The following is a 12,622-nucleotide window of genomic DNA, read 5'->3' on the forward strand; positions in this document are numbered from 1 at the left end:
CTTCATTGCTTCTTTCACCCCTAAAACAAGCTGAAAGAATTCTTCCTGGTTGTATTTTCACTGGCACGCTGGAGTCCTTTCTTGTGTTTACAGATCTTAAGGTCAAAAGCACCTCTTTCTCTCTAGAGAGGCAAATAATGGACCTACTTCTGCTCTCAGTTACACCAGTGAAAATGTGGAGCAAATCCAGAAAAGTCAATGGAGTTAACTTTGATTTACACCAGTGTGACCAAGTGTGCAAGCTCATTCCTTGACTTTATAAAGTTTCATGATTCCCTGAAAGTGACAGTGAGTGCATGAGAGTTTGCGTGTTGTGGGACTGGGATTGTGTGCTTTTTAACTTTAATTAAAATTTGTATTGTTTTGTGAGTGTGTATGTGTCTGTGTGTGAATCTGAGTATGACAGTGTAAGTGTGTGAATATGTGTATATGAGCATGTGTGATTGCAAAGTGTGTGTGAGTGAGTGTGTATGCACAATTACACTATTATCCCTGAAAAGAGTCTGATGGATGGAAAAGGTGAAATTTTATCTATGTCCAAAATGACAAATTCACCCCAAATGAGAAAATTTCTTTTATCATGTGGCTCAGTTGTTGGCCTCTTCCACAACCCAGCCACTCATTCCCCCTCATCGGTGCTGCTGTTGTGTGAGATTATGTTCCTTGCTATTTGGAAAAATTGGAACAATTGCACTTTTTAATTAGTCCTCAGTTAGAGTGATTTTTAAAGCTCCTCTGGCTCCCCAAATGCAACCTTCTTCTTCTAATGCTGGGAAGTGCTGAGTCCCAGATCAGATGTTATAGGCAAGGCTAAGGTTGCCCAACATTCCCCATCATAAGACCCTGTTTTCAGCTGCATATATCTTTGTCAAACTTGAACCATTTTGGATTAAATTTTATATGCCAAGTGTCTACCTCAGGCTGAATTTTTTGGAAAATGTCAGCCAAAATGCTGCCACCTTTTTGAAAAACAAGGTTAGTGAAAATATGTTGTTTTCCCCATGTCAAAAAATTCTGGTGACCTTTTCTTTAAGAAGTCTAAGTCAATGTTTTGGAGTTAATAGATAGATAATAGAACAGAAAATATCATATTGTCTCTATATAAATCCATGGTATGGCCACATCTTGAATACTGCATGCACCTGTGGTTGCTCCATCTCAAAAAAGATATATTGGAATCAGAAAAGGTTCAGAAAATGGCAACAAAAATTATTAGGGATATAGAACGGCTTCCGTATGAGGAGAGATTAATAAGACTGGGACTTTGAAAAATTTCAGTTTACACATGCTCAGTAGAGGGTGGCTAGAGCTTTGAAGTTAAATCCCCTGAAAATTTCATCCATACAGAACATGGCCCTCGTGGGGGAGGGACAGCTCAGTGGTTTGAGCATTGGCCTGCTAAATCCAGGGTTGTGAGACCCATCCCCAATTTTTGCCCCAGATCCCTAAATGGCCCCCTCAAGGATTGAACTCACAACCCTGTGTTCCTGTAGAACCCAATGTGGCTGGAACATTAGACTGGAAGAGTCTGCAACAAAACCAGTATGCAGCATTCTGGGTTTTTGAGTACATAAGCCATGGCCTCTGCACTTTGTCACCATTGGGGATTTCACACCAGTAATGTGTTGGATGGAAAATTCTGTTTTCATTGTCTTTAGGGAACATGACGTTTTTCACTTGCTGTGGCCCATGCAGTACAAGGAAGTCCCTCAGGCTACTGCTCAAGTGGGTCCACAGTCCTGGATCATCTAGACTTAAGGAACTAAACTCAGCAGCAGCTGTTTCTTGCGCCTCCACCACACTCTTCTCTGAGCTACACTTTTCTTCAGGACTGTGCATGGTTACATCCACTTGAGATAGAGATATGGGTGCTGCAGTAGCTGCCAGGTCACCTGCACTAACTGGAAGATCAGGCATCTCCTCACCACTCACATCCTCACTGGGGCCAGAAGGCTCACTGTGAACATTTGTGTCTACATATCTCAGGAGAGCTCCTTCCTGCTTAGAGAGAAAAGCTTCCTTTGCTTGCTTGCTTTTTCTGAATGCTGCCCCAGAGGGGCGTTTTCTTCTTTCACTCATGACTGCAGTTCTGTGCCAGCTATAGTGGCTCTCAACACTCAATTGAAGGGGACAAATAAGCAGGCTGGTACCAGGGCCTGAGAGAGGGAAGATATCAGCATCTTAAGGGCCTCACTGGCTCCTACTACTTCAGTTGATTGCCTGTTCTCCTTAAGTGGCTTCAGGGAAGCAGCAGGAAACAAGAAGCTCCCTGAGAAGCTGGTGTTAATCAGTCCAGGCTCCTGGGGGTGCTAGAGAGGTACATAAGATGCTTCTTCTCCTCTCTCTCCCTGGAGCTCCTGCTGCTTTCTGTTATTCCCTCTCCACTTTTCTCCTGCCTGCCTGTTCTGTCTCTTGTGCCCTCCTTCCTCCAGCACAGCACTCCACCATCTCTATGCATCTAGAGCAGAGAGAATACATATGCACATGCAGCAGACACAATTTTCTACTCTCTGTGTCGTAGTGACACCCCCTCCTCCCCACCGGCCCAAACACCCTCCTTCTTCTGCCGTGCTGTAGACACCAGATCCCACTTCTGAAACCAGTTGTGACAAAGTTCCTGCTCTACCTTTGTGGGTCTTGCGCTTATTGGTGGATTTGCTTGCCTTGGAGCTTCATGGCAGCCCTCAGTTTGGCTGTTTTCATGAACCTATGTCTGACCAGGAGTTGGGAGGTTTGGGGGGAACCCAGGCCCAACCTCTACTCTGGGTTCCAGCCCAGGGCCCTGTGGAATGCAGCTGTCTAGACTGCCTCCTGGAACAGCTGCATGACAGCTGCAACTCCCTAGGCTACTTCCCCATGGCCTCCTCCCAACACCTTCTTTATCCTCACCACAGGACCTTCCTCCTGGTGTCTGATAAGGCTTGTACACCTCAGTCCTCCAATAGTCTGCGTTCTCACTCTCAGCTCCTAGTGCCTCTTGCTCCCAGCTCCTTACACACTGTCATAAATATAAAGGGAAGGGTAAACACCTTTAAAATCCCTCCTGGCCAGAGGAAAAGCCCTTTCACCAGTAAAGGGTTAAGAAGCTAGGATAACCTCGCTGACACCTGACCAAAATGACCAATGAGGAGACAAAATACTTTCAAAGCTGGAGGGGGGAGAAACAAAGGGTCTGGGTCTGTCTGTGTGATGCTTTTGCTGGGGACAGAACAGGAATGGAGTCTTAGAACTTAGTAAGTAATCTAGCTAGATATGTGTTAGATTATGATTTTTTTAAATGGCTGAGAAAATAAACTGTGCTGAATGGAATGGATATTCCTGTCTTTGTGTCTGTTTGTAACTTAAGGTTTTGCCTAGAGGGATTCTCTATGTTTTGAATCTAATTACCCTGTAAGGTATTTACCATCCTGATTTTACAGAGGTGATTCTTTTTACTTTTTCTTATATTAAAATTCTTCTTGTAAGAAACTGAATGCTTTTTTCATTATTCTTAAGATCCAAGGGTTTGGGTCTGTGTTCACCTGTGCAAATTGGTGAGGATTTTTATCAAACCTTCCCCACGAAGGGGGGTGCAAGGTTTTGGTGAGGATTTTTGGGGGAAAGACGTTTCCAGACGACTCTTTCCCAATAATAAACCCTGTTAGATGTTTGGTGGTGGCAGCGAAAGTCCAAGGGCAAAAGATAAAATAGTTTGTACCTTGGGGAAGTTTTAACCTAAGCTGGTAAAAGTAAGCTTAGGAGGTTTTCATGCAGGTCCCCACATCTGTACCCTAGAGTTCAGAGTGGGGAAGGAACCTTGACACATGCGCACCAGAAACTGAAGTGAGCTCCTTTTTAAACCCAGGTGCCCTGATTAGCCTGCCTTAATTGATTTTAGCAGCTTCTTGATTAACTGCAGGTGTTCTAATCAGCCTGTCTGTCTTAATTGTCTCCAGAAGGTTCCTGATTGTTCTGGAACCTTCCCTGTTAGGAAACGGAACGTCTTTTGCTTGCTCCTCAGCTATCTGCTTTCTGTTCTTTCCTAAAGCCCCCTGGCCCGGATTTTTCTTACTTTTTGCACCTGCCTTAGTCCCCCCCCGACCGGGCCAGACGCTTTTTTGATTTTTTTTTTCATTTTTTGTTGTTTTTTTTTTCCGTCTACGTCCTTCGCCAGCCATCCCCCCCCCCCACGCCTGCTTTCGGGCGCAGCTATTTGCCTCAGCTGAGCCCCCGGAGGAGGGGGGGGGGGAAGATTGCCGATTTTGCTGTCCGGAGGGGGGAGTGGAAACCCCCAGACCCAGCCGTTTTGCCAGCAGCTCGGACCTTACAACATTCTTAACATGCCGGAGGCCTTGGAACACAGCCAACACAGCCGGAGACGGAGATTTCAGCAGACAGAAGAAATATTATAAATCATCGTGACGAAGGCCGTAAGATTGAGTAACTTTCTGAATTATACTCTCGTGGGGGGGAGTTTGACTGTGATTACTTGCGTTTGTGGCGGCACAGGGGGTGTGGTGTGGAGACCCCCACCCCCGATCCATCGGTGCCCCTACCCCCCCATCGTTATTACAACTGTCACGGCCCCCCCGCAGTCTGTCCCTGCTGGCAACCTGCCATCTCCCTTCGGATCCAGCTGTTTGCTTTGAACTTTGCCTTCCGGACCAGACCTAACAACCGACCAACCGAGACTCTTTGGACAAACGTGTGTGGGTCTGCACCCCCCCCCCCCCGGATTGCTTATCCCACAACTTGCCCCTTTTACTGGACCCCGATTTTGTTCCCCCCCCTCCTCCCAGCCCCCCTCCCTCGGCATTTTTTTCCCTTCCTGTCCGCAGCCAGCGGAAGGAGGGGCTATTCCGCCTTCTCCCCCCCCCCTCCTTCCGGTGTCTCCCTGTCTCTCCCTGCTCACAATGGCGGGGAACGAGAGGGGCGAGACTGCTTTAATAAAATTAGTTGTTCCTTCCCCACCACCACCCCTGCCCAACCCCCAAGGTCCCCCCCCTACTACTATTGTTAAGGTACTTGCCACCCCCCCTGCTGGGGCACCGGTAGCAGGAGGCACCAGGGTGATTGCTGCTGCTGCTGCTGCACCCACCACCCCCCCAGATACTAGGAAACCCCCCCCCGGTTCGCAAGAAGGGCCAGGGCGGGTGGAAGGGAAAGGGCCCCACTAAAACCACTGAGCCCTCCATGGCGGGAGCTGCCCCCACCGCTGCAGCCTCGTCATCAACCGTGGCGCCCCTCCCAGCGTTTCCCTCCACCAGCTCTGCGATTGTCCCTCCCCCGGCCCCCAGGACGTATGCCCGGGCGGCAGCGGGCTCCCCGCTGCCTGCCGCCTCGTCATCTCGCCCCCCCCTGCCTCCGCCACCATCACCAGCGGCCGAGGCCCTTTCCCCGCCTTGACCAGGAAGCACGGCGTCCGTTGCCTCCTGGTGCCCGCCTCGCCCCACATGGAGACATACGTGCGGGCGTTGGCGAAGGTGGTGGGACCCACGGCTATTGTGGCGGCCTCCAAGATGTATGGGAAGGTCGTTTTCTTCTTAGCCTCGGAGGATGCCGCCCAGGAGGCGGTGGAGAGGGGCCTGGCGGTGTGGGGGGTGTTTGTCCCCCTGGAGCCGCTACAAGACCTGGGCATTCGCCTCGTCCTCACCTCCGTCCCTCCCTTCTTACCCAATGCTGCCCTGTTACCCGCTCTTTCCACCCTGGGGAAACTTGTCTCTGTCATCAGCCCTCTCCCGTTGGGCTGCAAGGACCCCACCCTCCGTCACATTTTTTCGTTCCGCCGGCAAGTGCAGCTTCTACCACCGGCAGGGGCGCGTGACGGAGAGGCGCTTGAGGGGTCCTTTCTAGTCCCCTACGAGGGAGCCCGCTATCGGGTCTTTTATTCTACCGGAGAGGCCCGGTGCTACCTCTGCCGCTCAGCGGGGCACGTCCGCAGAGACTGCCCTTTGGCTCGGGGGGAGGGGCACCCGAAACCCCCGAGACCCGGCAGGACATTGGCCCCGTCGCTGCCAATGCCCCTGGCTGCCCAGTACCTGAAACCAACCCTCCTCCTACTCGACCCATCGCTGCTCCCGTCCGGGCCCAAGAGATACCTTCCCTACAATGCCCGGGCGAGCAAGGGGTTTCCACCCTTGCTAGTACCAACCCAATAGAGCCCATGGAGGAGGGTGTGGCAAGGATATTATCGGGTACAAGAGAGGGCCCTCCCCAAGGAGAAGCCCCCACCCCTCACATTGCCCCACCGCTACCTCCCCGAACCCCTAAACCGTCGCCTCCGCCCCCCGACACGACCCCTGCTAACCAGCCCCCAGATGATGCTATGGAGGGCTGGACCCTAGTCCAGGGGAAGCGAGGCAAGCGGAAGGCTCGAGCTCCGCTGCATCCACCCGACGCGGAAGCCCCCCGGAAGACCAGGAAAGGAGGCACTGCTATCGAGCCTCCCGCCACGGCCGCGAGCGAGATCCATCCGCCGGTGTCGGGAGGTGAAGACGGACTGGCATTGGAGGGCAGAATCCCCCCTCCACGGGAGACCCTCCACTCCGAGACTTCTGAGGACACCCCTTCTGCCTGGATGCTACCCGAACCCCCCACGGACCCTGAGGCGGCCGTTGAGGCGGGCCCTAGAGGAGAGGCCCCCGGGGTGGCAGGAGTTGGCCTCTCCCCCGTGTATGCGGAGATTGAGGCCCTAGATTTGACCCCGGTCACCCAGGGAGGGGATGATTTGCTGCCGGCTGACCTCGAGCTGGGCAGCCTTACCCCAGCCTCCCTTTCCCCATGCTCCCTCCCCCTATTTGCCTTCCCGGGTGAGCACCCTGCAGAAGGCGGTCCACCACCTGATGCCGTGACCGCTAAAACCACCATGGAGCCAGCACCTAGCATTATTGGGAGCCCCTCCCCTTCCCCCTTAACCCTTTACTCTGCTCAGGAGGCACTTTCCTTTAGCTGCTCGCCTCCTGCACCCCAGAGCCTTACCCCTGCCCCTGCCCCCACCCCTGCCCCTGCCCAAGGTCCCTCCTCCTGCAATGTTAACGCCGCCCCTGGGGTTATTTCCTTTCCGCCTTTTGCAGACTCCCCCCAGGGAGCAGTCTTTGCACTTTCTAGTCGCGACCCGTTAGGAGTGGCAATTTTTCCCCTGCCATCCCCCTCCACCCCAAGGCGTGAAATGAATTTAATAACCCCAGCCTGTCAGACGCCCCGTCGGTGGTCCGCACCCTGTCTACCTGCCTTAGCGGACCACGAGGCTGTATTAAGAGACCCATCAGGGAATACCTCGGGAATTGTAACCCCACCCCCCCATGAGCTGCGGCATGCACTACGGAAGTTCCTAGAGCACTCCCGTGGCACCCGCAATAGGGCACAGCTGGCTCTTCGGCTATGGGGGGACTTTGATCAACTCCTCCAGGCCACAACGGCCCTTATAAAGGAGGGCAGGGGGCAAGGAAAGCGCGGTGCTGCGGCCTACGAGCGAGCCCGCAGCTTCCGAAGCGATCTACTCACCCACGGGATGAGTCATGGGTTGCTGTGCAACCCGCCGGGGGCCCTGAACCCCCCCGCCAATACGAGACCCCCACCCCCCCCAGCCCTCCGTATGACGCCTCTTCTTATTGCGACCCTGAATACCAGGGGCTGTAGGATGGCTCTCCGCAGGTCCCAGGTGCTCTCTTACCTTCGGGAGGGGAGGTACTCTGTAGTTTTCCTGCAGGAGACCCATACAGACCCGGCCGCCGAGGACAGGTGGCGGCTGGAGTGGGGGGACGGGGTATACTTTAGCCACTTTGCGACCTGGCAGGCTGGAGTGGCAACCCTATTCTCCCCCAACCTACAGCCTGAGGTGCTAGGGGTCAATGAGGCCGTGCCGGGCCACGTGCTGCACCTTCGAGTCCGTATGGAGGGGCTCGTGGTTCATCTTGTTAACATCTATGCCCCGCAAATGAGCTCCAGGCGGCCACAATTTTATCAGCAGGTGTCCGACTTTCTCGGCACCCTGGATTCGCATGAGTGCCTGGTCCTGGGAGGGGACTTTAACACCACCCTCGAGGAACGGGACCGCTCAGGGGCCGAACCGAGTCCGGCCGCTGCGAATATTCTCCAAGGGATAGTCGACCATCACTCCCTAGTGGACGTCTGGCGCGACCATCACCCAGATGACACCTCCACGTTCACCTTTGTCCGGGTGGAGGCCCATCGGTCACACCACTCTCGGTTGGACCGTATTTACTTATCCCGTTTCCATCTTTCACAGGCCCACTCCTCCGCCATTCGGCCGGCCCCATTCTCCGATCATCATTTAGTCGCTGTAACGGTTTCCCTCCGTGCAGAGAGACCGGGGCCGGCCTATTGGCACTTTAATAACAGCCTGTTGGAGGACGAGAGCTTTGTGATGTCCTTCCGGGAGTTTTGGCTGGCCTGGCGAGAGCAGTGGCGTGCCTTTCCCTCGGTGCGGCGATGGTGGGATCTCGGGAAGGTGCGCGCCAAGCTCTTCTGCCGTGACTACACTCGGGGCACCAGCCGACGGCGAAATGCGGCAATAGAGCAGCTGGAACGGGAGGTCTTAGAGATGGAGAGGCGCCTGGCCGCCGATCCCGAGGACCCGTCCCTCTGCGGAGCGTGCCGGGAGAAGCGGGAGGAGCTCTGGGCCCTTGAGGACCACCGGGCCCGAGGTGCCTTCATTCGATCCCGCATCCGCCTCCTTCGGGAGATGGACCGCGGCTCCCGCTTCTTCTATGCCCTGGAGAAAATGAGGGGGGCCAAGAAACACGTCACCTGCCTTCTTGCGGAAGACGGCACCCCCCTCACGGGTCCGGAGGAGATGTGGGGAGGGCCCGTGACTTCTACACAAGCCTTTTCTCCCCGGACCCGACCGATCCTGACGCTTGCGAGGTGCTCTGGGAGGAACTCCCCACGGTCAGCGTGGGCGACCGAGACCGACTAGAGCTGCCTCTCACCCTGGCCGAGTTCTCGGAAGCCCTCCGTCGCATGCCCACCAATAAATCTCCGGGCATGGACGGGCTGACCGTGGAGTTTTACCGCGCGTTCTGGGACATTCTCGGCCCAGACCTAGTCACCGTCTGGGCTGAGTCCTTGCAGAGCGGGGTCCTCCCTCTGTCATGCAGGCGAGCGGTGCTCGCTTTGCTGCCGAAGAAGGGGGACCTCCGCGATCTACGAAACTGGCGTCCCGTCTCACTCCTTAGCACGGATTACAAAATCGTAGCGAAAGCAATCTCGCTGCGGCTAGGGTCCGTGATGGCGGACGTGGTCCACCCAGACCAGACCTATACTGTCCCGGGTCGCAGCATTTTCGACAACCTCTTTCTAGTCCGAGACCTTTTGGAACTCGGGCGGAGAGATGGTCTATCGTTCGCCCTCCTGTCTCTTGATCAGGAGAAGGCGTTCGATAGAGTAGACCATGGGTACCTCCTGAGCACTCTGCAGGCGTTGGGATTTGGACCTCAGTTTGTGAGTTTTCTCCGGGTGCTGTATGCCTCCGCGGAGTGTTTGGTTAGGCTCAACTGGACCCTGACTGAACCGGTCAGCTTCGGGCGAGGAGTGCGGCAGGGGTGCCCCCTCTCGGGCCAGTTGTATGCTCTGGCGATCGAGCCTTTCCTCTGTCTCCTCCGCAGGAGGATGACAGGGTCGGTGCTGCGGGAGCCGGAGCTGCGGCTGGTCCTGTCGGCGTACGCCGATGACGTACTCCTCGTGGTCCAGGACCCGGGCGACTTGGCGCGAGTGGAGGCATGCCAAGCCATCTATTCGGCAGCCTCCTCCGCCCGAGTCAACTGGGTCAAGAGCTCTGGCTTGGCGGTGGGGGACTGGCGGCAGGTGAGCTCCCTCCCACCCGCACTTCAGACCATCCGGTGGAGTGCGTGTCCACTGCTCTATCTCGGCGTTTACCTTTCCGCCACGCATCCTTCCCCGCCGGAGAACTGGCAAAATTTAGAGGGCGGGGTGATAGAGCGGATCCGGAGATGGACGAGGCTACTCCGATGTCTCTCCCTCCGAGGGAGAGCACTGGTGCTTAACCAACTAGTCCTGTCCACGCTCTGGTACCGGCTCAACACCCTGGCCCCGGCCCCGGGTTTCCTGACCCACCTCCGGAGATTGATTCTAGAGTTCTTCTGGTCAGGAATGCACTGGGCCCCTGTTGGAGTTCTTCATCTACCCCTGAAGGAAGGAGGGCAGGGCCTGAAGTGTCTGTACACTCAGGTCCGCGTTTTCCGCCTCCAGGCCCTGCAGAGGCTCTTTTATAGTGCAAGTAGTTCGGCGTGGAGCATACTGGCGCACGCCTTCCTGCGCCGTTTCCAAGGGCTTCAATATGACCGGAAGCTCTTTTATCTTTCTCCGAGGGGTTTTCCGCGAGACCTCTCCGGGCTGCCGGCCTTCTACCAGGACCTCCTCCGGACCTGGAAATTGTTTCTAACAACCAGGTCCGTGGCGGCCACCGTGGGGGCAGATCTCCTCACGGAGACCCTGCTACACAACCCCCAGCTCCATGTGCAGGTGGCGGAGTCCCGCTCGGTGCGCCAGAGGTTGGTCCTGGCGGAAGTTACGAGGGTCGGAGACCTCCTGGACTACGACCGGAGAGACTGGCTGGATCCCCTGATGCTCACTTGGCGCATGGGGCTCTCCAGCCTCCGTACCCCCCGGCGCGTACTTCAGGAGGTGAAGGCCGCCTTGACCCCCGCTGCTCGGGCTTATGTTAGCCGAGCATTGTGCGAGGGCGCACCCTGCCCATTCCTTACCCCAGGCCCGCCGGACCTTTCCATCTGGCCCCCCCCCGTAGATCCCAACAAACCCCTCACCCTTTCACTGCAAGCCGGCTGCACGAACTGCAGCCGGTTAGCTTTCAAATTGCTTCACGGAAATACTTATATACACTTACGCTTCATACCCTTCACGCCCACACCCTGGTGTCCCGCCCCGATACAAAGTGGCGGGATCTCCTGCCACCTTTGGAGGGTGAGCAACCTCGGTGGGCCAGCCTGTATTCCACCCTGGTCCCAAGGCCCGTCGGGGACATCAGTTGGCGGCTCCTTCATGGAGCTGTGAGCACGGGCGTGTTTTTGACACGGTTTACCCCCATTCCGGACACTTGTCCTTTTTGTAATGTGAGGGAAACCCTGGCGCACGTGTATTTAGAGTGTGCCAGATTGCAGCCCCTTTTCCGGCTCCTCACAAATATTCTATTACGCTTCTGGCTTCATTTTCCCCCCCACCTTTTTATCTATACACTTCCCATCCGTGGCCCCACAAAGTCGCGGGATCTTCTGGTCAACCTCCTCCTAGCTTTGGCTAAAACAGCCATTTATAAAACCAGAGAGAGGAGGTTGGCCCATGAAACGTCCTGCGATTGTGGGGCCGTTTTCCGATCCTCAGTACACTCACGTATCCGGGCGGAGTTCCTCTGGGCGGCGTCCACCGACTCCCTTGAAGCCTTCGAGGAGCGGTGGGCGCTGTCTGGGGTTCTCTGCTCGGTGACCCCGTCCGGTTCCCTCCGTCTGACCCTTTGATTGAGGGGAAGAGCGAGAGACGCCAGCCCCAGCCGTTGCCGCTGTGGATACCATCATTCCTGTCATCTAGGAGGGGTCCTATAATACATGGGTGTCTACCCCCCCTCCCTAAACTGCCCACCCCGCAGCCGTGCCCATCTTACCGGGCACTCTCAGGAGAGGGAGGATCGGTGACACTGGGCGCGGCACTGGGTAACTCGAGGGGGTGGAAGACCACAAGTGTCGAGGAAGCCCCCCCGCTCTGGGCCCAGGCTAGCCTGAACACTTCTCCCTCCTGAAAGCTGCTGTGTTATACCTTCTGATTGCGTTGTTTGTTGCATAGTTGTTTTGTTTCCTTTGGTAATTCTGTAAGCGTTACCAATAAATTTTCTTTCTGTTTCAAAAAACAAAACAAAACAAAAAAACCTTCCCTGTTACCTTACCCAGGGAAAAGGGACCTACTTAACCTGGGGCTAATATATCTGCCTTCTATTACTGTCCTGTAGCCATCTGGCCAGACCCTGTCACAATTTATAAATTTTCATGAAGCTATGAATGCTGTGGTGCTTGATGTGCACTTACAAGTACTGTTTCCCTTGACTACTGCTGTGCGTTCTGCAATGTGTTGTGAAATTATAAAGAAATATATTCTGGAAAAACAGAACTTGATTCAGTGGGAAACAAAAGAGAAAAAAATCAATGTGAAAAACAAAACCATAGGCAATATAATACAAATTTTTAACATAACTAAACATCATGAAAACTTAAAATTAGAAAAGAAGTATTTCAGAGTAACAGCCGTGTTAGTCTGTATTCGCAAAAAGAAAAGGAGTACTTGTGGCACCTTAGAGACTAACCAATTTATTAGAGCAAAAGAAGTAAACATTTATGTCCATTTGAATGTAATCCATTGTGGCTACACATACACCAACCATGATTCTCACAGGTCAGTGTATGTGAAGCTGTGGTTTGTCTTGTTGTCCCTTGGCATGCAGTGGTCGGGGTAAGGATGTGTCCTGTGATACCATGTGGTATGTTGGGGTGTATAGGGAGCAGCGACCACTGAGTTCTCCAAAGACAAAGACAAAGGCAGAGTATCCTGGATTCTTGGACCTGCAGGTCCAAGGTCTGCAGCGTTTGGGTTTATTGCC

General features: G+C 54.4%; 1 protein-coding gene across 1 annotated transcript in view; it reads right to left on the reverse strand.

Annotated features, from left to right (window-relative positions):
- The window catches only part of LOC140903081 (excitatory amino acid transporter 1), a 124,208-nt gene that overhangs the window by 63,945 nt on the left and 47,641 nt on the right, over positions 1-12,622 (reverse strand). The window lies entirely within an intron of this gene.

Source organism: Lepidochelys kempii, chromosome 25 (assembly GCF_965140285.1).
Source record: "Lepidochelys kempii isolate rLepKem1 chromosome 25, rLepKem1.hap1, whole genome shotgun sequence".
NCBI lineage: Eukaryota > Metazoa > Chordata > Testudines > Cheloniidae > Lepidochelys > Lepidochelys kempii.